Source organism: Phalacrocorax aristotelis, chromosome 1 (genome assembly GCF_949628215.1).
Source record: "Phalacrocorax aristotelis chromosome 1, bGulAri2.1, whole genome shotgun sequence".
Classification (NCBI taxonomy): Eukaryota; Metazoa; Chordata; class Aves; order Suliformes; family Phalacrocoracidae; genus Phalacrocorax; species Phalacrocorax aristotelis.
In genome coordinates, this window is record NC_134276.1 from 30,886,902 (window position 1) to 30,914,766 (window position 27,865).

General features: G+C 39.0%; 3 long non-coding RNA genes across 6 annotated transcripts in view; 2 read left to right on the forward strand and 1 right to left on the reverse strand.

Moving 5' to 3' along the window:
* Positions 1–5,800, forward strand: part of LOC142054176 (uncharacterized) — a 48,907-nt gene extending 43,107 nt beyond the window's left edge. For both annotated transcript variants that reach the window (XR_012659452.1, XR_012659453.1), the window contains one exon: positions 5,610–5,800. This is a non-coding gene — a long non-coding RNA (uncharacterized LOC142054176). The remainder of the gene's footprint in view (positions 1–5,609) is intronic.
* The window catches only part of LOC142054169 (uncharacterized), an 88,398-nt gene extending 80,077 nt beyond the window's left edge, over positions 1–8,321 (reverse strand). For both annotated transcript variants that reach the window (XR_012659448.1, XR_012659446.1), the window contains exons 1-4: positions 8,186–8,321; positions 6,699–6,818; positions 3,390–3,464; positions 699–769 (exon numbers count right to left, since the gene is read on the reverse strand). This is a non-coding gene — a long non-coding RNA (uncharacterized LOC142054169). The remainder of the gene's footprint in view (positions 1–698; positions 770–3,389; positions 3,465–6,698; positions 6,819–8,185) is intronic.
* A 254-nt stretch (positions 8,322–8,575) lies between these two features.
* The window catches only part of LOC142054183 (uncharacterized), a 58,737-nt gene continuing 39,447 nt past the window's right edge, over positions 8,576–27,865 (forward strand). For both annotated transcript variants that reach the window (XR_012659458.1, XR_012659459.1), the window contains exons 1-2: positions 8,576–8,785; positions 15,619–15,711. This is a non-coding gene — a long non-coding RNA (uncharacterized LOC142054183). The remainder of the gene's footprint in view (positions 8,786–15,618; positions 15,712–27,865) is intronic.

Genomic DNA, 27,865 nt, shown 5'->3' on the forward strand with positions numbered 1-27,865 from the left:
CTTGTGCAGTAATCCCAGGCTGACACTACCCTGGCTGGTTTCCCATTCCCCTCTAAACAGATTTCCCCAAAATTCCTGCAGAAAACACTAGCTTCTGACTTCTAGGAGAATAAGATGCAGCTCACATTGTAGCTAGATCTGAGCTACACACGTGGTGACTGGCCAACCAACCAAGTATGCTGACTGGCAAGTCAACAGGTTGAACAGAACAGAAAATTTCTGAGTCCATGCTGCAGCTTCTTCTACCTCGGGGGCACTAATTTGAGTCCCTTCTCTATCCCCAGCTGCTAAGTTTCACTCAAATTATAGAAACTTGACTTTGTGACCTCCATCTCTGTATCACATGCTGTTGAAATTAAGTGGTGGATTCAAAAGTTATTAGGAGACAACACAATCCTATATATCTTGTTTTGTTCAGAAACTGGGCGTGAAAACACTGCAGCATAATCACTGTGAAAATAACTAACGAATTTTATGTCACTTATTGTTTTCATTCAGGAGTTACACCACAAACTCAGCTATAACAGAACACAGATTTTCTACGTGGTGATAGCATAAATTAATCCAGAGAATGCAGAAACTGTTTCCATAGAACTGGGTTTGTTTTGCCACTGCGGTCAGGGCCCTAAATATATGTCACTTCATAAAGGTGAAAATCTAACAGAAGTAAGATTTTATATATTTTTTTTTTAACTTACCAAGACTGTAGTTGACTGCCCTTCATGGAGATGCCTGCTTCTCTTGCAATTCCATGCTGTCTCTCCTAAGGCTTAAGAGAAGTTCAGTGATACTTAGCTCAATAAAAGAACAGTGACATTAAGTCTAGTGAATCCACTCACTACACCCAGACTTTTCTTTTGTAGGGTTTTGTTGGGTTTTCCTTTTTGGGTTTGGTGGTGGCGTTTTTTTGGTTTTTTTTAGAATAAGCATTGTGATTTTTAAAGGATCACCATAAAATCCTGATCCTACTGCATGGATCCAGATCCTGATATCCCAATTTAGGGAATGATTTCTAATAATATGCAAGTCCTAATTCCCTTTTTTATGAATGGCACCCACAGTGCTCTGCTTACCCTGTCTATTGATCTAGCACTAATTTTTAACTTGTGTGTTTCTCACAAAAAGGCAAAGTTGAAATCAGAAGGTTTTATTTGTTGCTGGGTTCCAGAAACTGATGACAGAAGGAGAGAAACTGAAAAAGTATAATGACCCCACCAAAACTCCAGTAAGAATAAGGGAGACAAATAGTCAGTGTGGAAAAGTTAATAGAAAACTAAACTTTAGAGGAAAAGGCTAGCAGAAAACAATGGGTATAAGAAGAGTCAGAGAAGTGAAAGTGATTTAACAAAAAAGGGGATGGAAAAAAGGAACAAAATTATCTTCTTAGCAGAGAAATGAGAATGGGCTTTTCAAAACTGTTTGACATGGCCTACCTCTCTTCTGCTGAAGTAAAAGAGTTACATCAGTTCCAAAAATGCTTTAGGAAAACCTTTAAGCCACTTAACTTGAACCATTTAACTTTAAGCATAAGGAGTATCTAAACTCTGCTCAGCTGAAGTGCTTAAATTTGAAAATAAATTTAAGTAATCTTGTAACCATTCACTATGTCTGTAGTATTGAGCATGCATTCAAATCTGAGCCCCAACTCCTTACTCTGCTAACATGCAGACTCACAACTGGGCACTGGTCTGAATCCAGCCTATTGGTCATCAGATAGGCAAAGTCAAATACAGGACACAAGGGACTAATGTGGATTCAAACTCTCCTCTCAAAAGCCACACTCATGCGAGTATTGTGACTTAAGTAAAAGATTAATTGTTTGATGAAGCAGAATGTAAATAAGTGCTTAAAGTTAATTCAAGAATCAGGCTTCAAAAAGAAAACTAAAGAAAAAGTGGCTGAGAAAGAAAAACGAAACAGATTGTTGAATCTGTATTAAAAATAAATGACCTCTGGGTTATGTCTCAATGCACTCTGCCTGAAAACTACTACTTCTTTCTGGCTTAAGTATTAAATCTTATTTTTAATACACGAAATGGTAAATAACCCTGGCAAAGGTTAAATTAGTTCAATAGTTGATAACAGTACTAAAGTAACTCTTAACAGAGGGTGCAGTTCAGTTATTGGTATAAAGGCCTCACCATCTCACCTGCCTATTTAAACATACTTGCATTTCCAAACCCAATTTGGTAAATAGCTGGGAGAGGGTTAATATCCCATATTCCAATCTCTATGGTAACAACCATAGAGATACGAGAAAATGTGGAAATCATAAGGCGCTAGTAGGGTTCTGTCCCTTTTACTCCTTACTCTACAATACAGTTACTAAAGGAAAACAGAAATTGAGCCACTTCTTGAGATACCAAAAAAGGCCTGGGGCATCTCCCACATTCCTGTGAACTCCTGATCATTGTCACTCCTGAATTATGGATAATTCTGTGCACCACTATTCTCAGCTGTCAGCTATCTAAAGGACCAGGAAGCCAATATCAACATTCAACAACTATATTCTTACACACACAACCCCCTGCTACCAATATTCTATCCTTTATCTATAGCTGTAAGAAAGGGAACTCACTGTTTTTAAGATCCATGCTTAAAAAATCCATACATATAAGAATCATTACTTAGTGAAGGTAGGGCACTAGAGTAAGATTAAAGACCCGATTAAGACAGTGAGTTAGAGACAGTATCAGTTCCTCTATAGATTGTCACCTTTTCATAAAATGGTTAAACAAAATACTGTTCTGTTCTTCTCAGGAGAATTATGAGAATTACTAAAATTTTATAAATGTTTTGAAGCTCAGATTTCAAAATTTCCCAGAAATTGGGAAACTAGAGAAGCAAATGAACAACTTGAATCAAGCTGTCTTAAAAGAAAGAAATTGAACAGCATAAGAGCAAACAAATTAGTACTAGCTAAAGCATTTCCAGATCCCTCAGTCCTGCATTCATTTCAGTAGCATTTCATCTGAATGCAGGCATATGTATCAGCAAAGTTTAAGCTTCAATCTTTGAAACAATTCCACTTATCTGAACTTCACTCCAAGTAGCACTACCGATAAAACTACTCATGTGAATGTAGTTAAGCACATGCACAGCACTAAGGCTAAAGCAACTAATAAAGAAATTAGCTAATGAATTCAGTGTATCACTAACAATTATTTTTAAAAAGTTAAGGACAGCTAAGAAGATAGCAAAGCTTGAGAAATTAACAGCTGAAATAGTGGGGGAGCGGGAGAAATTATGTTATAGTCCCAGCAGTTACCCTACAAAAAAAATCTAACTTCCATACCTATTAAATAACAGAATTGATGCTGGGAAGAAAAAAAATAATAGAGCATCCCCTCAATAACTTAATAGTCACAACTACCACACTAGTTTCTCACCATTTGATGAGTCCTCTTCAGTTCAAGGCTGAAGCTCATGGGTGCTGTGGAGAAGATCACTTGGCAACTGCTCTGCTGTAATTAATCCATGAATAAAGAATGGGCTTCAGTTTCCACAGATACCAAGCCAGCGCTTTTTCACAACCATTAAATCCATAAAAACATTAAAACATCTGAAGTTACAGTTAGACCATTTTAGCAAAACTTTAACACAGAACCTAAGTTTAATAACAAATCTTTCTTAAATCCTCAGGTTCATTATTCTGATTCAGGCCTACAGCTGTGTTAGAGTCAGTATGATAAGATCTGAATGAAATACAGTAAATCCAGCCTTCTGACTACACCATTAGTCTTTATGCTACCTTGAGCATTTTAGAGGCTAAAAAAAAATTAAATTGAAAGTTGGCTATTGAAAAATCAGGAGGTAGTCTACAGTAAAAAAAAAAAAACGCTAGGTTTGTTTTTCATCTGGAAGTTTATAGGAAATCTAATAAAGTATATGCAAGTCCTAAGCCAGCACATACTTCTTGCAGTCCTTACTGCCTACAGAAGCATCCTTAGATCAAGTCTGTACCGGCAAATTCCAAACTCTGCTTTCACTGTACAATAGTAAATGCTGTCCACTTCAGCTCTTTCTAGATTACAACCTCTATCATTGATAGCGGACTGAAATTGCAAAAGTAATGAATTCCAAATCCTATATTTGTCAGGGTAAATCAGAGACTGAATGGCTACAGAGGGAAGGAGAAAACTCATACATGAAAGAGGATGTTCAGCTGTACTTACTACGTTATTAAACTGAAACTTTAAACTTCAACTGATATCAAACTTACAGAAGAGGCCTGAAAAGAGGCTTAGATGAATCTATAACAGGGGTCTAGAAGGCTGGACGAGCATAAGGGGCAAGGCAGGGCTCAGAATAGAAAAACAAGTAGAAAAAATTCTGGAATTCCCTCTGGCTGCATGTCCAATGCCATACAAACAAAAAATACCAAAATAATATGCGGGTGTGCAATTGTTGAAAAGATTATTTTAATTACTACATGCGGGTGTATCTTGGTGCCCTCCAACTGGTCTAACTTACCGAGGAACTGGACCAGATGAAGGTAATGGAATAACATGCAAGTACCCAGGGAAGCCAAAGAACCTAACTAAAAAGCTACACGGTAATGACACAATGCCAGTTCTCATTACAACAAATTCCTCTAATCCTCATAGTTGTAAAATAAATCTTAGAAACACATAGCAAGGTAATTTGTACAGTAATGTGTGCCTGAGTCAGAAGACAGCCTCCAGCTTTCTAATCATACCTGACTAGCTATGAGCTTCTGTGCCATTTTGGCAGATAAGTACCTTGCTTCGGTTTTGCCACCTCTCAACTGGACCTAGGCAATTCCATGTAGCCAAGCACAAAGTCTGCTGCATATAGGAAACTCCAACTACAGGAAGCTAGGGGGATGTCATGTCAGCAATGTGGGTTATTGTAAGTCCCTCTCTTCCACTCTATACTGATTTTCCTAGAATGTTAAATTACAGATCCAGGGTCTCAAGACCCTCCAGGGCCTAATTCCAGGATTCCTAAATAAATGCCTACTAGGTCTCTAAACTGGATCCAGTTGTCAACAGTTTCCCTCTTCTGACATAAGAGAACTTGCGCAACAAGGGGGAAAAAGCTGTCATTTCTAGAGACAGACCTTTCTCTGGGCTAGAGCAAGTCTATAGAATTAATGTCCCTAGGAGCTAAGGGCCATCAGAACCCTAACTGCATTTTGCTTGAAGAACAAACCACATGACTTTGACCTTGCCTCACTAACATAAATACATAACACGTATATGGAAGAAAAGACAGATAAAATAAACGGAAAACATTCAACTGCACATGCTCCTTACCCTGGCAACAGAAGAACAGATAATATGACAAATGCTGGTCATGTCACTTATTACAGTATGAGGAGATTCTCTGACAATATAATGACACACTCTGAAGAGAAGAATCTGTAACAGAGGGCAGGCACTACTAGAAGGTGTTCAGGTAGTGCTGTAATGAGAACTATACGAGGAAAGGAGTCCATTACAGAAACTGCAGCTTAACCTCATATTTGCAGATAAGACTTCCACCAATCTGATGAGCCCAAGTTGTTTGGAATGGAAATCTGATCTAAAGAATTGACACCACTTTTGGTGAGGCTCAAAATCCCTTTTTCTCCCTTCTGTCCTCAGCTGTGTTCCTGCTGTGGCTTTTTGGCTTCACTAGTCACTGAGGAAACAAACTGATGATCCTCTCTCTCCCAGATGCTACAGCCAGAGAATGCAATACCCACCTCATATTACACGGATTTTTAGACTACAGCAATTGCCTTTCTTGCTTGTTCTGATAATCAGTTAAATATTTACCCATTCTGATCCTTAAATTATTGTAATTGTGCATTATTTATCTTAAAAGAGATATGGATGGAAGATGTAAATCAAGACTATTACATTAGGCTGATGTTTCGTGCAGTCCTAAGTAATACTGAGAATGATTGTGTAATACCACTATTAGCTTCTTAAGTCCCAAATACAAGAGCATAATAATGAAGAGAACTACTCAGTGTGCTTACACATAATAATATGCATTTCAGTCTGTACAGGATCGGGGCCTATATGCATTAAGTATGGAATCCGAGAATAAGTATTAGATATTAGGGGGTGTAAAAATTTCACTTTCATTAAAAATCTTAATGAAACCTTAGGAATAGCATCTGAAAGGACAATGGCATGATTCATGTAAGAGAATATCATGTCTTGTTAAACTGAATGACATCTTCTGTATCTTATTCTTATATTACGGCTGGAAAAATGGGTGAAAAATAATAACTACAATTATTTTAGGGCAAACCTATACATAACCTAAATACAGAGAAGTGGTATCAGCAATACAATAATTTTATATTTTTCTTTACTGTTTTCGTTGCTATTTCTACTGCAAAGCTCTCTTTTCACAGGCACATAACATTCAGAAAAAAATTAGACGACATTTACTAATCATTCTTTTCAGTTGGAAGGCACACTTTTTGAAAATTTTGCTCATGGTAATTTAAAAAAAAAATAAGAGCAAAAATGTAAATGTACTCCAAATAATTTATATTTCCTCCTTTTTAATAGACAAGGTTTCGAACCTTTACGAACTGAAGTTTTTTTCATCTGGCTAATTTTCACTGAGAACTTAGTTAAAAAAATTAGGAATCAGTTTCTTCAGCAATACCAAACTTCAAATCCGAGGAAAATATAACAGCATAAATGTGTAATATTAGTTATGTGATTACTTACATGTTTCTTTGCACTACTTTTTCACTAAGGAGCTCCAGAATTACATATTTTCTGAGTAGCAGCAGTTTTCGTAGCCATGATGGTCTAAGGTTTTTGAGCCCAAAAGCTTGCTGTTCTCAACTGTGTCAGTTGGTTAAAAAAAAAAAAAAAAAAAAAAAAAAGAGAGAGAGAGAGAAATTACCTCTCCCTTCAGAACTTGTTCTGCTTATATTTTTGTCAGTGCAGCTCTACAAGGGAACAGTGGAATCATGAGAAGCATTAGGCCCTGAGCCTGCTAACGTTCGTCTGCAAGTAGTCCAACTGAGTTTCAGAGGACTAGCCCACAGACGTGAGGGGGAGATTCTGAAAGTCAGTGGGAACACAGCTCCCAAACTCTCATTATGTACTTCTGAAAAATCTTCCCCAAACTCATGGGAACAACAGCTTGCAGGTCCGAGGCCTCTGCTTTTGACTGCTTTCCTTTCCCTTTTTAAAAGCGTACCAGATAAAAAAAAAAAAAAACACAAACGAAGAAAAAAAAAACCACTTAAGTCAAAAATCCTGAGGAGCCGCTCGCAGTGATGCGCTGGGTCTCTCTACAAAGGCAGGGGTCCGCAGAGCCCGGGGAGAGCTCACAGGGAAGAATCCTCCAGCAGCCCAAAGTCAAGTGCAGACTAGTGGTTCGGGCGGCACTGTAGCCTGCCTGCCTTCCCTCCCTGTCTCGCAGCAGCTCGCAACCTCCATCTCGGTTTCCCCATCTGTGAAATGGGGATAGGAGCACTAACCCAACCATCAGGTACCTTATGATCGGTCACGGCTTGGGGCGGGGGGTGTGGGGGGGGTGTGGGGGGCTGTGCGGCGTGAAAATGAAAGTTCGGCTTTTCCCCCGAGCATTGCGAGCAGCCGAGGCGGGAGCGCTCTCAGAGTTGAACCTCGCTCCCTCAAGTTCCTCGGAGAGATTATTTTTTTTCAAATGACCAGTGTACGGCACTCCCGGCCCGCTCTGCCCCGAGATGCGCCCACACACACCACCGCTCAGCTTCGCTCCGCCACAGGCTGTTCGCAAGCCCGGGCGGGGGGGGTTGGGGGGGGTGGTTTGGCGGGGAAGGGGAAGGGGAAAGGTGGGGGGGTCGCGGCGGCGGGCGGGAGCCGGGCCGCTGCCGCGAAGCCGGTGCGGCGGAGCGCGTGAGGCGGCGGGGGGGGGGGGGGGGGGGAGGGGAGGGGAGGCTGCCAGGGCGGGATCGGGCCCGCGGGCTGCCTCCGCGCGATGTGGGCAAGCGCCGAGCGCTTCAAACCCGCCGGCTTTCGGCGGGGTGCGCGGCTTTGGGGAGGGGGGGCTGCAACCTGAGCGGTGCGGGAGCCGCGGGGGTCCTCGGAGTCGCGGGGGGGGGGGGGGAGGCGCTCTTCATATTTTCCTCAGGTCCTCTGGCGCACATCCCCCTCCCCCGCCGGCTTCCATTCCCTACCTTCCCAAAACGCGCTCCCCCCCCCCCCCCCGGCGCCTTTACCTTGACAAGTCCGCGGGGCCGGCGGAGGTCTCGCTCCCCCTCTCTCTCTCTCCCCCACACACATCTCTAACGCGCCACCTCTCCCCCGCGGGCCGGGACTCTGGGTGACATTTCTCCCTCCCCCCCCCTCCCTCCCTCTCTCTCTCTCCCTCCCTCCTCCTCTTCCTCCCCCCCCCCATTAGTGGCGGTTGGGTTGGTAGCGCGGGAGCGCGCGCTAGCGGGGAGGGCGTGGAGCGCGCGCTGCCTGCGAGCGGGGTGGGGGGGAGGGGCGGCATTGACAGCGAGCGCCGTGTCCGTAGCGCTGCCTCAGCCCTCCCGCCCCCCCCCTCCCTTCCCGGCATGCCCCAGGGCGGCGGGGCTGGCTCTAACGAATTTGAATGAAGAGCCCTGCTCTTTCGGCGCCATTTTCGAGTGATGCCCGATCGCATCGCTGCCGCGGGGGAGCCGCGGCTCAGCGGGGCCGCCCGCCGCCCCGCCGGTCCGCCGCCAAAAGTCACCTCCCTCCCCCTCCGCTCCTCCTCTCCCCCCTCACCCCCCCCGCCGCCTCGCCGCCGCTACCACCGCCGTGCTTCGGAGCGGGTGCCGCCACCGGCATAGGCGGTAAGAGCCGGAGGGACCGGGCGCGGCTGGGGCAGAGGGAATTGGGGGGGCGGGTGGGGGAAGCCCGTTTTCGGTTAAACGGGAGCAACCTGTACCACGTCGCCGCCCCCCCCCCCGCTGGGAAAAGTCGCCTCAGGAGCCCGGCGAGGAGCGGGCGGGAGGCTCCCGGAGGCGGCGGCAGGTCTCGCTGCTGGCTCTTGGGCGGATCTGTCACTCGCTTCCCTCAGCCTCAGAGGGTGGGAGCGGCTGCCTCCGCCGGCAGGTAACCCCGCTTCCCCGGGGTGGCGGCGGCGGGCAGCATCTCGCCCGGGCGGGGATCCCGGGAGCCCGGCGGCCCGCCCCGGGGGAAGAGCGGCGCGGAGGCGGGCGGGGGGAGCGCGGGGCGGGCGGGAGGCGCGGGACAGCCGGAGCGGAGGGTCGCGCCGCGGCCCCGGTGTGCGCCCCGCTCTCCCGTGACATGACATGACAGGCTTTCCCCTGATCCCCCCACACACACTTCTCACCACCCCCACCGCCCCGCGGATCCCTCCTTCCCGCCTTCCCCCCCGCCTCTCCGCCGTGGAAATTTCGGGGCAGCGCTCGGGACACGGCGGCTCCTGCTTCCCGGCTCCGCGGCAGCAGCGGCCAGGATGACTTCCCCACTTACATGCACATCTCCCTTCCTCGCCCCCCGCCCCCTCCTTCCTCTCTCCCCGTGTTTTCGTAACCCGGATTAATGCCCCTTCGCTTTTTTTCTTCCCCCTCCCTTCTCTCTTCCCCCCCCCACCCCAAATAAGAGGACAACCTTTGTTTTTTTTTCTCCGCTTGTTTCCTTTCCATGTTAGCAGATTAACTTCTCTGTTGAAGCGCTTTCTCCACCTCCCACTTAAGCGCTTAATTTCCCGTGTCACGATATCAGAGCCGCCTTTAGCAGAAACCTGGGTGACGGTTATGCTGCCACATGCTATCACATTTATCATCTCTGTCCCTTTGGGTATTAACGAAGGACCAAAAGTGCCGTTCATCGCCTTTTGCACAGGGCTATTTTTTTTCTGCCCCCCTCCCTTCCCCCCCCCCCCCCCCCCCCCCCAGCGTTAAAACGCGAGTTTCCTTCCTGAACTAGAGCGGGGGGAACATAATCCGAGGCCATTTGAATCGCGCCAGCTATTTGTAGGTGTTTTTCCTCTCCTCCCACACACCCCAAAACCGAGTAAATACCCTCCCCATAGATAGCCTAGCCTAGCCTAATGCTGTGATCAGAGCTGGCCATTCACCTCCTCTTCTCCGCCTACAAAATTCTCTGTCTCTGTCACCCGGGTCGCTATTTGTCATTGGCTTAGCTATTTTTTGGTGGCTGTTTCTATGTCATTTCTCGGTGGCCAGGAGCTCTCGGGCTCCGGTAGCTGTATAAGCGCGATCGTGCTTATTGCGATAGGCGCCGAAATCGCTCTCGCAGTCTATCCGCCGAGCGATTCCTCCCCCCCCCCGGGGCCGCACACGCATAATATGTGACACGGTGCCTTTTCCTCCACGACGCCGTTTAACCCTCTCGGGGCTGGGCTCGGCGTGGGCGCTCGCCTTTCGGAGCGGCGCTCGGGCAGGCGGGCGCTCCGGCGGGCGGCATCCCTCCGCCGCGGCGGCTCCGCGCTGGGCGGGAGCGGCGGCCGGGATAACACCCTGCGAAAGCAGCGCGCGGAGCTCAGGCGCTGGCAGGCCAGCGGGCTCATTCCCAGCTACAATTTCTAGCGTTACTTTTTATTCCTCTTCCTACTTCCCTCTTCACTTTCGACCGCCCGACCTTACCCCCCCCTTTTTGTTTTTTTATATATTTTTTTTTTGTTCCCGGCGGCAGGAAGGCGTACGGCTGTTTTCCCCCGATGCCGAGCGATCGGGGCTGCCGTCGAGCTGGCGGGCGCGCAGGATGCGCAGCGAAGGCGGCAGCATCGGGCCCCCCGTTAAGGCGCCGGTTCAGCACAGACTGGACCGGCTGCTGCCCCCCCTGGCTGGCCGCGGTGCTGGGGCTGGGAGGTTGGACCGGGTCACAGCCCTTCCCCGCTCCTCTCCCCCCACCCCCCCCACCCCCCCGCACTCCCCACCCCCCACCCCCCCCGCACATCCCTCCGCGGCGTTCAAAGCCAAAACCGGCCGCCTGTGCGCTTAGCACCCTCGTCACCGAAAATAACGAGTTAACCGAAGAACGTAGGAGGGACGTAGGGAAGAGTTGGGGTGCAGAAGTGCTGTACAAAAGATTTCTGTGTACATGGCTGAGAGCGTGTAGTCTTAAAGTGAAATGCAAAACTTAGCGTTTCCAGCATGGCAACTGGATTGTGATTCAAGGTATTTTCTGTGTAACACAGAAATACAATAGTTCAAGGAGGTTTTTCTGCCTCGAATCCTTAGTTTCCCTGGGTTCTTTTAATCCAGTACACAAATTACACTTTTTCAGTCCTTTTTTTCCTGGGAATAGCTGCTTCATTTGTCTCCGGAATTTATACCTTTTTGCCCTGATAGCTAGAAAATTCAGTTTAATCTCTGAAATTGCGATCCTAGTAAGATCCTATTGAAATTTAGCACTTACTTCTCTAGATTTGCATCATTACTTTCAGACTGTTTTCAGAAACGTTTTTAACAGTCAGTATGGGAATGTGCACAGAGCTGTTTCATTGTAGCTGTGTATACTTCGAAATATCAGGATTTGAAGAGATTTACACTATTCAACAGTGGAAGTGCACTCACAGACACTGACTTTCACTTTCAAGGAAATAACTGTCCTGAGTCATAGCTAGTTTAGTAAATAAAATTCTATAACTTAGTATTGTACAGGTGCGTATGCATTTTTTGCCCACTGTTCAACAGTCATGTTCAATAGCGTGCAATTTTTACCTATTTTTCATTTTAATGAAGATCTGCGCTTAGCACACATTTGCCTAATAAAACAACTGTTTTTTTCAGCTTTTATTTCTCAGCTGCACCATTCCCATATTTTACTATTACATAAAGGTGGGTGTGGCTAAAATGAAAGCAGTAAGCAATCTAGTATCAATATATAGTGTATGCTAAGTAGGTTTTCCTTTCTTGTGCTTGATGTACTCCTTATTTTGAGATATTTGGGGAAAAAATGATGTAGCTTAAATAGATCCTTGTAGAACTGCTTGCATTTTTCACCTTAGTTAAAATGTCAAACATTAACTGGGATTACTTGGCCCTGAAAAAGTTACATTCAGAGGAAATATCAAATGAACTGAAAGATCTAAACATACTATTTATATTATATTGATAAGTGAAAGTTAAAGTTCTGTGCTTAATAGAATATTGCTTAGCTATACCATGTGTGTGTTTTTTTTAATTTGTTTCTTTTCAATCTAATCCTTTTATCTTGATTCGAAGGAAAAATATCCAAATAAGCTTCAGTTGTCTTTTTTTTTATTATTATTTTTAAAGCCTGATAAGTTGTACTGCAAGTTTCCAAGAGGTAACCTTTAATTTTATAGATATAAATCTGCTGAAGCTTGGAGTAACTCTGAGATTTTTTTAAAAAAATTTTCAGAAATAACAGTAACTTGAAAGTGTGATTATATAACTATGTGACTTTTTAATGTGTTAGGGTAGCATTGCATAGCAAGCTTAGTGCAGTAACATTTTAAAGGCAGACTATATATACGATAACAAGGTACCATGGGGTTCTTTTTCTTTGGTTGGTTGTTTGGGTTTTTTTGCTTAGCTTCTGGAATTCTGAACTTCTTACTGTTTCATCCAAGATGTAATGTCATGGAAGGAAATTTTGCTGTTAAATTGTAGTCCTTATTTCCTTAATTATCCTTATGACTAATACGTCAGATTCTGTAGTGAAGTACAACTGGAACTGCACACACCCTACCTGTCTGTGTACACCCTGCCTGCGAACACTGTAGGGAAGGTGCACATCTCATCCATCTTGGGTGCCAAAAGCCAACCTAGCAGGTGTATCAATGCTTTTCTGTAAAACTTTTACATGTGTACAAGCACATGACCTTTCTTTACATAAAAATAGCCACGTAACAGTTAGCATTTCTTTTATAGGGCCTTACTGTTTTTTGTTACTTGCATTGGGAAGCAATTAACTGAGTACTCAATATATAAGGGAGAACTGAGAAGTTTATCACTATATTCTATGAATATGCTGCAGGTATTCTGTGTTGTAGATAGTCATCCACCCACACCCAAGGCCCATTGCAAGTCATTCCAGTAATTTACATTCATTACAAACTGTCAAAGGTAGAGCGCATCTTGGGCTAGTTTTGACTGTCTGTGAAAGAAATGGGGAATGAAATTGTAGGCTTTTGTGTACAAACAGAATAATATTTTTATGATAAAGTTTTTAAAACTAAAAATAACTTATGTACATTAATAAGTGTTCGTCACAGATTTTTTTTTTTACATACATGCATTATTACAAATTCTAAACACTTAACATCTAACACTGGAACTCGATCTCAAAAATTATGATCTTTTCTATTATCAGTAATACTTGGAAAATCTTGTTTGAACAGGCTGCCCAAATTACTCTTGAACATAATCCTCTGTGACTTCTCACAGCCATCTTTTTTTTTTTAATAGAACTAGTAATGTATTTTAAAGATAGAAAAAAAATTATATGCCCCATAAATACGAAGGGGCCATCAAACAGAGCAGAGATGTGTAGCTACAGATTTGCAGTAACTTCTTTTACTCAGTGAAAATGTTGCTTTGCAATTTCATTTTTGTTTTCTGCATTATTGGCAGGAGTTACACAGAATTCTTAGGTAACTGATGTGTTAATACATAGCAAGCTAGATAACTTAGGTTTCAAAAGGAATCTATTAAAAATAGAATATTGGACAATTTCAGAAATGGTTAGGACGAGCTGGGTCTAAAAATTTCTGTCATGTTTAATAGGGTGTAACGCAATGCCTGTACTGATTATTTTTTTTAACCCTTTATTGTAAGTTTTTGAAACATTCCAATTCTAATAAAGAAACTTTGGGCTGTATCAATTCACTGGACAGTTGATAGTATCACAGTTGAGGAATAGTTTTGATCTTAGCTTCGTATGCTGTTGTGTGAGAACTCCAGCAGGCTTGCATGAATATTAGAGGGTGGCAGAACTTGAGCTTTGGTGCAGCTAACACTCAAAGTTTGGCAATTTTTTACTTTAATATTTGCATCTAATAATATTTTAGTGTATCATTAAAAAAAAAGGTTCTCTTTACAGAGAATACTAAGTTTTATAACTTTATATAACTCTAAACACTTTTCCATATCTCGGTAGTGAACAGTTGCTAGGGTATAAGGGTGACCTCAGACACACACACACATATTTATTACCACATACACACATCAGTAGAAAACGTAAATTATGTACATTTATCTTTTATTTTGTTGAAACTTTCCCGATATGTCTTCTAAAACAGAAGGCGTTATTGTTGTATTGCTCAAAACTGAAAAATAGCAGTGACTTTCAGTGATCGTTATTAATGTCTAAAGGAAACCACTGTTAGAAATAGGACCCCCCCCACCCCGTGACTATTTAGTTTGTTTTCAGACGCTGCAATGAGTGTATCCACAGTAAATAGATTATTAATAAACTTTTCAACATTGAATCTAGCTGCAGCTAATTATTTTATTTAGCATGAACTAAAAATCACTTGAAGATTTGGTCTGAGAAAAAGATAATTACACATCGAATAGGGCTTAAGCTTGTATTTTCATTTTAAATGGTTTTATGTAAGTCCACTTTCAGTATTATCTTTAAGCATGTTAAATCTTAGTATAAGCATGGGGAGGGGAGAATTTTTAGAAGAGTTTTTGTGTTGCTGGTTTAAGAACAGAAACTTTTTTTAAAAAAAGGTGAAATAGATGATGTGTGGAATACATGAAAATACAAAGTCCTTTTTTTTTTGTTAAAGCAGGGTGCTTTTTATAGTTCTATAGCTGTGAGGGGGCTTTTAATGTTTTCTGGAATACACTTAAAGAATAAAGAACAAATTTCTGGAAATATCTGTAAACAGGTGACCAGATCTAGACATCTGCTACTCATTTATTGGGCATAGGATGTGTCTTGTCATGGTATCTGTAGTGAAAAAGTCAAAATAAATTTAAGAATCTGGCTGTGTGAATGCATTGTTTCCTGCAGTAGATATTTGACTAAGTCACTACTTCCATCAAATTACACTTTGTCCTTACCTGATCATGCCTAATTACTCTCATGGCTTGCCTTTATTTTAAGTCTTAAATTTATTTCATCTCTCGGAGTGTATTATATTACTGTAATATTTCCATTACATGTTTTGAAGTAGGTAATATTTGTAGGCTACTTTTTAATAAAGCCAATAATGGTACTGCTTTGAAGAGCAAAACAAATTAAAGCTCCTTAAAAGAAAACACCAGAAGTTAAATACTTAACAGTCAGTAGGATATTTTAGGAAATATGACAGCAGTAAACACACATCAATTAAGTAGTTTGTAAGGAGTTTGTACTTACCTGTTTGTTTGAGGGTGGAGGGAGATATTGGGGGGGGGGGGGGGGAGGAGAACAAGACCCTTCCCCCCCCCCCGTGTTTTTTTTCTACTTTCATCTTAAAATGCTGTGGGAAGAATGAAAGCAGAAACATGCTAATCTTATTCGTTTCAGGAGGCTTCTGATAATAAAGAGGCATATCACAGGTGTTCCTAATCAAGTTAGTTTGGTTAAAAAAAATAAGTATTTTAAAAATTAGGATTTCCTGTAACATAGACAATGCGAGGGTCAAGCCGATGACCTACATCTATGTTTGGGGATCAACCATGAAACTGTGGGTGTTGGAAATATGTTATAATACATGACATTTTTATTGCAGGTTTCGACCTTTCAATAGAGAGCTGATTTTGGAGAACGGCTTACTCCTGTGATTGAAAAACTCTCTCTGGAAGGTCGATGGAGCATGAGCATGGTATATATTATATTAACATTCCTCTTATTACATATGTTCTTTACTTTTAAAAAAAGTGTAGTAGTATACACATTATTCAAAATAGGCCAGTTTTGCTGCATTTGTTCAATTTTTTTATTTGTTAAAATAATTCTTCTTTACACTCTTCCTGTAAAACTATAAAAGACTAAGTAAAAGTATTCGCACAAGCTGTGTTCAGAAGGAAATGAAGTGGCCAAAAATATGTATAAAAAGCTGAGTTTGCAACAGCCTTGATCCTTGGAGTTATATAAATTCTCCATATAGTGTTATTCTCATATTCTTGTTTTAGGAATTACTCCAACTGAAATGTTGCTAATCCAGAAACAAAGTACGGATGATATAGTGTTCGTATTTTTAAATAACTTTATTTTTTGTCGGAGGGTGTGCTAAAGAATAGAATAGAGAGCTAGCTGAGGGCATTTCAATGTACTGTGCAAAATTTGTTTTCAAGGCATTGATAAAGTAGCTACCTGGCAAGCAAAGAAGCATAAAACAGGAAAAAAATGGTCTTCACAGCCCTCCACCTGTACCAGAATAGTTAGAAATATTATTTATCTTATCTGTTTGTCGGTAAATATATATATAGTGAAACAGTGAACTTTTAAGAATAACTAATATGGACTGTGCTACACTCATATTGCAAGTCCTGCTCTGCACTAAAAGTAGTAATTTGGCTGAAACTGAGAAATCCATTCAGAGTAATCATAACCTATCTACTTGTATATGAATAATCTTAACTAACCATTTACATAAACAATTGAAATTAAAATAGTAACTACTCTTGAATTGAGTAAATTTGTTTAAATACTAAATGGACTATTAAAAACTGTAAGACTTTATCTTCAGCAAAATATATTACAGTACAACAAATTTTATGAACATGTCATGACTTTAGTAATTCCAGCTTTCAGCTGGAATCCAGTTTTTATCCTTAATCAAATCTGTCTGTCTTCAAGAGCACATTTTTTTGTAGGAAGTAATTGTACCATAAAATAAGAGAAGTTTTAAAAAACAGAATTTTAAATTATTCCAGTAACTGCTAATTTATACCAAACAAATACAGTGAGGTGTAAATGTCATATTTCCTCATTGTTGTAACCAATGGCTGGTGTAACTGAAAAATTGCTGGCTTTTATCAGCAGTACACCTCCTGTTACAGAAGTATTTGAGGCAGACATGTTCTGAATGTGTTTTTCATATAATACTATGATTTTAGGGTAGTTAAGACCTCCTATGGAAAATTATCAGTTGAGAAACAAAACTTTGAATAGAGAAAGTATAGGAAGTGAAACATAACTTCATATAAGCTTGGCAGTTCGTGATTTGTGAGTAGGTAATTCCTTAATTTTTAATCTTTTTCTTTCTGTGATTAAAAATCACAGTGAAAGTGTTTTTATGTGTTTGGGTAACATGCCTAATATGCTCCCAAATAAATATATCACAGTCTGTCCAGAAACTCTGCTCTGAATGTACTGCACTTCTGGGGTTTTTTTCCCCCCTTTTTTCTTCTAGTTCTCTTAGGAATACAAGGATTTCACAGAACACTTCTTTGAGTTTGTTCATTCTTTTTCTTTTCCCCTGTACAAAAGCAATTACATTCTTGTTAATGAAAATCAGGATTATATTGCAAGGCGAAGGTATCTAAGGCTCCCTTGTGACATATTTAAAAGGTGAAAGTTTGATGGAGTGTTCCTTGGTCTGACACAAGTTCAGAGTATTTCTCATAGATTCTTATTCAGCAAAAAAATATGGTTTCTGGTTCACAACTGTAAATCAAAGGGATTTTAAATTTAGGGCCTAATCCTGCAAACTTTTAAATATACAAGTAGTCCTAATGACTCACTACCATGAATAAGGATTTGCAGAATCATGTTCTCATTGGATGCATACTTTTATTTCCTTTAATGAATAAAAGATATTAAAGTATTTTGGACTTTGAGACAAGTCTAAATAATTTTTATGAAGTCCAAAGAGAAGAGTTTTGCAGTAATGCACTAATTGAGTCTTACTAATTTACAAGCTCAAATATCTTTCAAGAGTGCTGCAGTTGTCAGTTATCATTAGAATCCACTTTCTCAGTGTTGGTTGGTTCTAGAACATTTTTATGCTCAAATTTGGCCCAAAATATTTTTTTTTTTCCTGGAACTGTTTTGTATTTGGTAGTCAGTGTGCCTGTTTCATGACTCAAAGAGTAGGTGAAACTTTCAAGAGAGGTATGGGGTGTGTTTGTTTTATTTTCTTATTCTCAGCCTCTGCTATTGCAGTTCTTATTTAGCAAAACTACCATTTATTTTGTTGGAAGTTGAGCCTGAAATAAGGGCTGCAGTGCTGGCCCCTTAAAAATTGTTGGTGTGGCTATTGCAAATTGTAAGCTTGACTTTATAAACTGTTTTGCAATATCTAATTGTAATGAGGCTGAAAAGATGAAAAATGTACAGGCTTCTTTGCTGAAGTGCTTCTCGTGTGACTTTTCATGGCCACTTTTACTATTCGTACTGTAGGTATACACTTGAGGCTCTACAGACCTTATTGACTGAATCATAGCTTGAAAGCTGACAATGCATGCTTCTTGCTCATCCAAAAGAACTGTTGCAGATTACTTTGTCAACTCACCTATGCTTGCTTTAAGGACTTCTCTTGCTTTTCAAAGGAAATTTAAATAATTTTCCTGAAGGAGATATGTAGCTATAAATGCAACCCATGTCTAGTTATTACAACACATGTAAAATCAGCCATTGTTGGAAACCCTATGATATCTGAGGCATGGCTGTTTTAAGTTTTGAAAATCGAAACAACTGAATTTTCTGGATTTTGTTATTTTAAACTATATCCAGCCCTAACATTATTTTAAAATGGAGTTTTGTGTACTATTAGATTTAAATAGACATTAACTTTTATTATTAGATTAGGCACTTAATGAAACATGTATATAGGAAGGATTTAAGACTGGTATACTTATACCTCATTTTTCCTTGTCTGTTGATAAAATGGTCTTGCAAGGCAATAGGGAAAGAAAAACAAATGATCTACAAATTCTTTAGGAAAAAAGTTAAAACATGCTAATTGGGATATTTGAGTGCTTACTCTTCTCACTCAAATGCAAATATATAAGAATAAGGTATTGCCCCTTTTTTATTATTTTTAATTTTATTTATTTATTTCAATAAAAACCTAATGTAAACCCATACATTTAAGCTGAGGGTGGGGAAATGAGAAATGTAATCAGAGTTCTTAAATGTTCAACTACTGTAGTGGTGGCTCGTTAATCCACCTTGGTTTAGACTGCTATTCACACACTAACATGAAAAAGTGCATGTATGAAGATGCAGTTGCTAACTGAGTAGTGTGTTTCAGTAAACCACTGTTTCTAGCTTTGTTAATTTTGAATTTATTTTAAATACATGGATATTCACAGTACTTTTTTTTTTTCCTAAGTTTGGGGGCAGGGTTTTTGGTTTTTTTTCCAGATAACATGTTTATTTCTGTTATTTTTCTAAATTTTTATTGCAATCTTTTGAGAAAATTGGTTCTTTTTAGCAAAATATACTACTAAGATAACCTAGTCAAAGCAAGAAATCAGCAATACCTATTTTTTAAATTTGTGCAGTACTTAAAAATCTTAGAAATGTGCAGATATCTCTAAAATATTTACATCTTTCCATCAACCCACTAAATTTTAAGAGCTTGCTTTTTACTTCCTGTGTGTTCTATGGGTTTTTTGTTTTGTGGGTTTTGTTGGTTTTTTTTAAGCCTTCAGGCTAAAGATTTTCATTATTTTAGCCATCCCCTTCTTAGTTGATATGAAGAGTGGTGTGTTTTTTTTAAACACACTCCCCACAGAATGAGATGGGTATAAGTATTAATATGAAAGCTAACATAAATATTTTGAGAGTATTTTAATTATGAACATGGTTATGATCTTCCCAACTTTAACTGACAATTTCTCATTTAAAAATAGATATAGCATAATATAAATAATTTTTAGATTTAGCCAGGACTTCCAGTGCATCTGATAAATCAAAACATTTGCTTTAGAATTGCTGTATTCTTTTGGAGCAAAATCTTCTTTTGGTGGAATGGGTAGATAATGTGGTCTTAAGTGTGTTATCACTTCAGTAATTCTGAAAACACTTTGCTTCCTCCTGTTACAAACTAGTCCATATTTTAGTCAAGATCAAGAATTAGAAAAGGAGGATGCTCCATCTGTTGTGAAATGTTGTAATGGCTCTTACAAGAAAGTCTATCTCTAAATCAAAATACATATCCAAAAGTCTATTGCAGAACGGAGTTCTCTAATGCTGTCGCAGTAATGTCAGTATCTTGCACAGGCAAAAAAACTCCTTATCAAAAATAATGGTTATGTACTGGTTACCCTGTCCCCATGCTCCCCAAATCCATAAGATTTTTTTCCACGTTCTCAAGTGAAAGGAGAATGATGCTTTTAATGCCAAGCACAGGCGTTATACAAGCAGCAGTCAAATGTATGTTTTTCTTAATCTGTTTTATCACCTACCTAACAGTATGTTTCACTTCGCAGGCAGAGTGAGTATTAGTTAGGGATTGTAGTTCTGTATGACTTGAGCATTCTTTTAACAAAGGCTCATATGCTCATCTTTTAATGCTATGTATGTAGAAATCCATAGTGTTTTCTATGTGTTACTAATGTATTCTCCATACTACTTTCAGTCCTAAATTCATGACCTCTCTAATCAATTGAAGAGTAGATAAAATATGATTTGAAATAAACTCACAGGGAAACACTTGCACTTTCTGGAATTGCCAGGTTTAAAAACTGGATCTTCATTTGCATGGTGCCTGTTTTGCATCCAGGTTTGGAGTGTAACTAGGAGACTCTTGAATTAGCAGTGAGAGAATAATTCCTTCCAGGGTATTAGTACTGCTAGGCTGTGTTCTGTTTTTACACCAGCAACCCTTCAATTTTCATTAGGGTTTTGATCCTAGCTATGTCACTGTAATTACAGTGAATTTGGCTGTGAATACTGAATGTTTGTTTCAGAAATTGATATTTTTGTGAAACTGCATGAGAAACTAACAGAAATGTAAAATACAAGAATGTTCATAAGTTATCTCTTAATTTTATTGTCCTTGATTTTTGATTTTTTTTTTTTGGCTATCCAGATATACAGATTTCTTCTTGCATTTTTCGTGTGTAGTACTTAATTTGCCAACCTCACAATCTTCTGACCCGAAAATGATCATTCAAAATGCTGTTCAAATTTTGTTTATTTTTAGATTAATATAACTTATGTTGCTGACCCACTTTCCATTATGTAAAAACCTGAACAGAATTTGTCATTGAGGTAGGAATTAATGAAGGCTAACACTAGAGGGCAATTCAAAGCAGCAGCTTCCCCCAGAACAGTTATGGGTGCCTGTGACCCTGTGTTGAAAAAGAGGGAGCCTATGGAGATTTTCCCAGGGTCTCCCCCAGGCAAAAACTGGTCTTTGTGATTACCCTCCTAAATCATTTCTTTAACTTGCTTTTCATATCCTTGAGTGCTCCACTCAATAAGGAGGAAGTTATGCCAGTTCTTATGGTTTGCTGAATTAGAAGTTAAGAAACATCTTCCAGTGTCTTACCTCACTCAGTCTTGCCACTGTCAAAAAGGTGTAACTTATTTAGTGGTGGGTTTTGTTTGTTTGTTTTTAATTTGCTCTTGTGCTACGTTGAACCCGTTTTCTGAAAGATACTGGCGTTTGGAAGGTCAGGTGACATTGCACTGAAACTTAAATGCCTTCTGCTAAGTATCAAAGAAAATGGACTATATGGTGAGTAAAATATATTCTTACAAACTTCTGATGAAATACTGCAAAGCTGTGCAAGTTAAGATGGTATAACTAACTCATTTCATTGAGAGAGAGGGGAAAAAAATGACACCACAAACAGGATAAGGCATCAGACAGGTACTTTGTGCCCATAATTTTATGAAGAAAAATAAAATAAATCAAATGTTAAAAAAAAAAAAGGGGGGTTGAAGATGAGCAATCAGGTGCTGTATTTAACATCTAACTGAAGATGAGAGATCATCTGTGTATACTGTGCACAATTTAAACAATTTATATAACAGTGCATTACATAATAAATTACCGTTTTCACAGTTGCAATGTTCATTACAGAGTTAGAGAACATCCTGAATGCTTGTAAATAATAACCTGTAATGCAAATAGTGATGTCATGGTTCTTGAAAAGCACTCAAGAATTCTTATTTTAGCAATGCAAATTCTCTCATTATATTGAAATATATGCACCCAACTATGTAAATGCTTGTGCCACAGTACAAATTTCAACACAAGGGCATTTCATGAGTGTGTGTGTTTATACCTATCTCTCTATCTAATTTTATATATGTATATATGTATATATAATATATATATACATACATATATATATATGTATATATCATAATTATATTTTATGTGTACTTATGTGTAAAAAAGCTGATCTAAGATTAAAATGGCATGATCGTTCCAACACTCTGTGCCAGTTTTTCAAGTAGCATTTTCTTTGCCTGCTTTTGCACAACTTACTATAAACATCCTTATTCTTCCTTTCAAGTTTTTTTTAAAAGAGAATACTTACTTAAAATCACTCTGGCAGTGCCACAAATCAATAGCAATACTACAATGCATTGTTACAGTAAACATTTACACCTGTTTTCTGCAGGTCTGATCAGCAACTCCAGTGCAATTTGAAAATATGTAATCTGCTGGCAATGATGTGCCCAACCTTAATCGGTGCTGGAGCCTTTGGGAGAGAGGTTGTGTCATCACACAGTATATAGTCCAACAATGACTGACCTTGATGAATCTGTAAAAGAAGAAAATTGTTTTCTCACTTCTTAATTTTCAAAATGCTCAAAAGAAAAAAAAAAAAAAAAGGAATGTGGAATTTAACCCACTGAAGTTGTTAGATTCTCTGGGGTGTAGGGGACAGTTTTGGTTTTGTTGGTGGGGGTGGGGGGTGTTGTGGAATGTGATAATCATGTGCAGTGAGAAAGAGGTCCTAATCACACACATGAACTCTTGATTTTGAAAATGTGAATATTTATACCAAATCCAGCGGAATACTCAAGTGCTTAAACCAAACTTACATGTAAGCTTTTAAGGAACTGAATCCTTAGTCTTTTGCAGGTAAGACACTACCAATTTAAGAATAAGCATTTTCATGCCAACATGACTCTGGTCTTTTTTTTTTTTTTTCCCTCTCCCTTTTACCAGCTCAATTTTTAGCCCTAAATCAAAGAGATAAGTTCTCTCGTTAAGTTAACATTAAGGCTGTCTTCAGAATTTTGTTTATTTGAACAAAGCAAGCATAAATGTGTAAGTACCAGCAATGTGCAGACCAATATTGCAATATTGGTCTGTTCTATCTTTAAGCAGGTGGTTTCATGTGGCAGGCTGGAAGAGAGACTCTTTTTCTTCCCAGCTTTTGACAAAAAGATGACGCATATGACTCAGAATTAGAAGGGGAAATCTGCCAGTTTGCATCAGTTCCTTAACTTGTGGGCTGCTATTCACCACAAGGAAAATCAGTATACTCGTACCAGTGCTTCTTGAGGGATGAGGAGTAATCATTTCCTTCAGAAAGTGTAGGATGATTGGAGTAGGCCTTTCATATGTTACACTAGGCTTTTCCTATAATGTTATTTCTTCAATTATATTAAAATTTTAGGAGAAAAAAACCCTAAATTATGTTCTTAAATGCCAAATTTAATGTTTAAAATAGGAGTGAGATATATTATAGCTTAATGCAGAGTAAAAGCAAAAGAATCTGCTTCATTTTGAAAACATAAAACTTCTGCTTTGCTGGCACTGAAACTCAAAAACCATTGTAGATCTCCACAGTCGAAAGGTAAGGGTTTTTTTACGTTTTCTTTTTAACCTAATTCCACATGTCTGAATCTCCAGTTCCAGTTTTTAAGTAAGTTAGTAGGACTAAAAAAAAATTAAATACAGTAACTTTGAGGGTAGAAGCCATCTGTTTTGAAGGGGAAAATAATTACTTGAAGTAAGGAAGATCTGATTTTCAAAATCTTATGCTTTAGACCTGCTAAAAAAAGATAATGCACAACTTAGTGATAATTCCAATTCTTTCATATAGGTTTGGTTTATGATGAAGTATTCTTGAAATACTGATATTTGCTCAAAGAACATACGGTCAACTAGCCTTTTTAAAAAAAAAAAAAAGAGTCAAATGTTAATTGTTAAGAGATGAATGTCTTCTTTTTGGTTTGTGGATATTTACTAGACAGTTTGATAGGGCTGAGTACAATTTTGATTATTTTTTTTTTTACTACTAGAGTGCTTTAGGTTTTGGATTATAAATCTTTTTCTTAATATATTAACTTCTAGTTAATTCAGCATGGTTTTACTTTAAGCTTGTTAGTGAAATATTGAAAATCTAGCTTAATATAAAGCCATAAGAGGCACCCAGCATCCTTTTTTTTATTTTATTTTATTTTTTTCCTTTTTTAGGGAATAAAATTCCTTTAATTTGGCAAAACTATTGTTGTTTTGAAAAAGCATATCCTAAGTGAAGTTCATTTTCTAGCTGGAAAAATAAACTTCACTGGTTAGCAATCTGTGTCAGCCTCAGAAAGCACCATGAGCTCAGTTCTGTGAGTAGTGCGTCTCACTGATGGGGAAGTGGGGAGCCAACCCATAAACGTTTTTGAAAGGGTGTGTTAGATGTGTTAGATGGTATTTCTTCTATGAATATTTCACAGAGGGGTGGGGGAAAAATTAAAACAGCCTTCTGAGTTGCTGCTCCTGCATATTTCCTCAGCTACCATTGAATAAACAATAATCTAGGTAGATGATGGCTAGAAATCTGCACCCCAAAGGTGTTAGGGACACTTGAAACTTCTGCTGAAGCAACTGATTTAAATGATGAAGTTGTAGAAATACAGCTAAGGATTGGAAAAGTTACAGCCATTACTGGGAGGTGTTCTTCTGCTGTTAACTAGTGGATTCCCTTAACATTTGAGTTGATTTCTTCTAACAGTTCAGCCTCACCTTTCTTAAGTCACACAGTTGTCTGGCATTTTATAGAAGTCATGTAGGGATGATGTCAAGGAAAAGACAAATTTACTGGCGGAGCCAGGAGGCAGGCTTACAAAAAGCAACTTCTTTCAGGACACGAAAAGCTCTTTGTTCTGTGGCCTTGGTCTTTTTGTGCTTTGACCCTTATTTTATAGCATTGTCACTCTGACCCTAAATCTTTGGAAGCAGACATGCAGCAAATTTAGCCCTTTACAAGTGGGGTTGCATTCTGAGCTGTGGGCCTGGTTTTTGTCTTTAGGCATTATAGTTTCATACAATGCTGAGATGTAACAAAATCAAAATTTAAGATTTGTGAATTTGTGTAGTGCAAGTAGTATTATTTACATATCAGGCCAAATTTATATATACATATAGCTTTATTACTGTCCTATGATTTATTATTATTTACCAATTTCAGATAAGATAGCAACTAGGAAAGCAGTCTGGTTTACACTGACTAGTGTATTTTCCCCTTTCCTAGCAGTACTTTGGAGACTGATCCTGTGCACAGACCACCAGGGTTCCTGCAAAATACTACTTGAGTATTAAGTATCCTGTTGAGGGCAAGAAATGCTTTCCTGTACATCATAGAGTTAGGAGATTTAAACAGCATTGCCTGCATGGCTTTCTCTTGTCAAAGACTGGGTGCCAGCTTAGGAGAGCACAGAATTTTACACTAGGCCTGTGATTGCTTACTGCTTCCTGGCTTAACTGAGCAAGTCTTCTGAGAATTTAATAAAAATTATTTTTTTGTTGTTCTTAAATTTTTTAAGAAAGCTAGAAATTAATGAAAAGCACAGAAAACTGAGTTAGCTGGTGTTTTGAATTTTAATCTTTTTTTTTTTTAAAGAATATAATGTGTTTAAGAGGAAAACCTGTTTCCCTACCTTAATAACTTTTCATTTCATAGCTGTTTTGTATTGTATGGGTATTGTTATTTTGAGGAGGATTGTTCCATTTTCTGTTTTATTAGCAATGACTCCATACACTTCAGGTTTTGTAAACTTGAACTATAGTCACAGGATAATTTTCTGAAAGTAATAGTGTAATAACCTAAGGATATGTTTATTGGAGAGCTTGAAAAAATGTTTTGTTTGGGTTTTTTAAGTCTGAAAGATGATATGAACTTTTTAAAAATACTAATATAGAAACTGAAGTTGTATTTTAAGACAGACCTGACTTTCTTTTTAGTAGATCCACTAGACTGAGTATTAATATTTTTTGTGATAAAATTGGAGGGAAAGGAGCTTTTTAATGGCCACTATAATGAAATATAAAACTTACTTCGTAGTACTTAGAAAATAGCTTCTTCGTTTTTCTTAATTTTGTATGTGTCCTTTCAAGCAGAAAGAATGCTGCTACAGATTGAAAGTGTTCACACAGTTTTCTTCCTGTGTGCATGCCAAAGGTGCAGGGAAGACAGATTTTTAAAAGTTGTGTGCAAGCTATACCAGTGCAATCAAGAGGGATCTGGAAAGCTTTTCTGAAATACAACTTTTACAAACTCTGTTAGGACCCAGAGCTTGTTACACTTTACAAGTTCCCTGTAAAGATTTTCATATAGCAGTCTAGTTAATGCATCAACATCTGACAAAACACTCCTTTAGAAGCTGGGAAAAGAGGTGGGAGGAGTTAGTCTTATTCAGTTTTATTTTTAAGCCAGTGTTGATACTAAAATATACTGATAATTTACTAAAACATACATTGATAACATCTGTGTGCTATTTTAGCTTCCCTTAGTTCTGCTTTCTTAGCTAGTAAGCTATAAAAACTGTTTGACATCCTGTACTTGGTCCAGTCAGAACTGACTACCTTTAGTTTCTTGCCTTCCACATAAATCCACTGCTTTTTGGTTGCTACTGATTGCTCCAATAGCAGCATCAATATTGCAGTACCGAATAACTTCCTTCACTTTGGTTTTTTTTCATGACTGCAGTGGGGGGAAGTGTACCTCATGCAAATGGATATGTGAGTCAAGCTAGTATAAGCAGTGGTTAGAGTGCTAAGATAAAACAAAAAGGATGTAAAACTGAATTTGATGCTGATATACCATAACTGCACTTCCAAATTTCCAGGTTTTTTTTATACTTGTGAATTTCTTAATGGTTTTACTTCCTGGTTTTTATTTTTAGCTGGCTTTGTTATTTTATGTTTATCTTATGCAGTAGTTCTCCAGCTAGGCTAAATATGTTTGTTCATGATCCTTTGAGAGATAGCTGGACACATGATATAGATTCTCCAAATTTAGTAATAGTATATTTCATAATCAGAAGTTATCTGCTTAGCTTTCATTATTAATATTTTACATTGAAAACAAATTCTGTAATTCTTCCAGTCTTTTGCCACGGTTATATTGGGAAAATGGTTGACATGATCAGGAAATAGTTAACAGTCCCTTTTTTGTCAAAGTTTGTATGCATGACCTTACCCATAATTTACAAACAAAACTCCAAATCAGTGCTAGTTATCTCTGTTTGTGTTCAGAAAATTATCCAAAGCATTTATTGTGACTTTTTAACACAAATTGGTAATAGTCTTAGAAATATTCAACTGCCTGGGAGAAGGTATGTGATACGTGGAGAGTGTGTGTAAGCTCAGTCTTTAATGACTGCTCCTCTTTGAGGTGAAGTGGGGCTAATTTATTGCTGGATTACAGTAACTTAATTAAAAGAAAAAACCACACACACACACACAAAACCAACCCAACCTTAACACAGAATTGCCAGGTTAGAATTAGATTGTTTTTCAGAACTGCAGTCTTAAACATCAGTTCAAAATCTTACTGTTATTTGGGGAGAACAGCAATTAAGGTGTATAGCTTATTCTCTTAATTCTTCTTGGTCCATGACCACAAAGTAGCCTCCATTAAGTTGAGCGAATTAACTGAATATCATAGACTATAACTGAACCAAATAATAATGCAATAGTAGCCAAAAGTACACTGATACCTTTAAAGTAATATTTTGAAATACTTCAGCTGACTCTTTTCTCCTTTTTTTCAGAATATGCGTATCACTTTAAAGGCTGCTGACATTAAGAATTAGGGGGGAAGAGGGTTCCTTAACAAAAG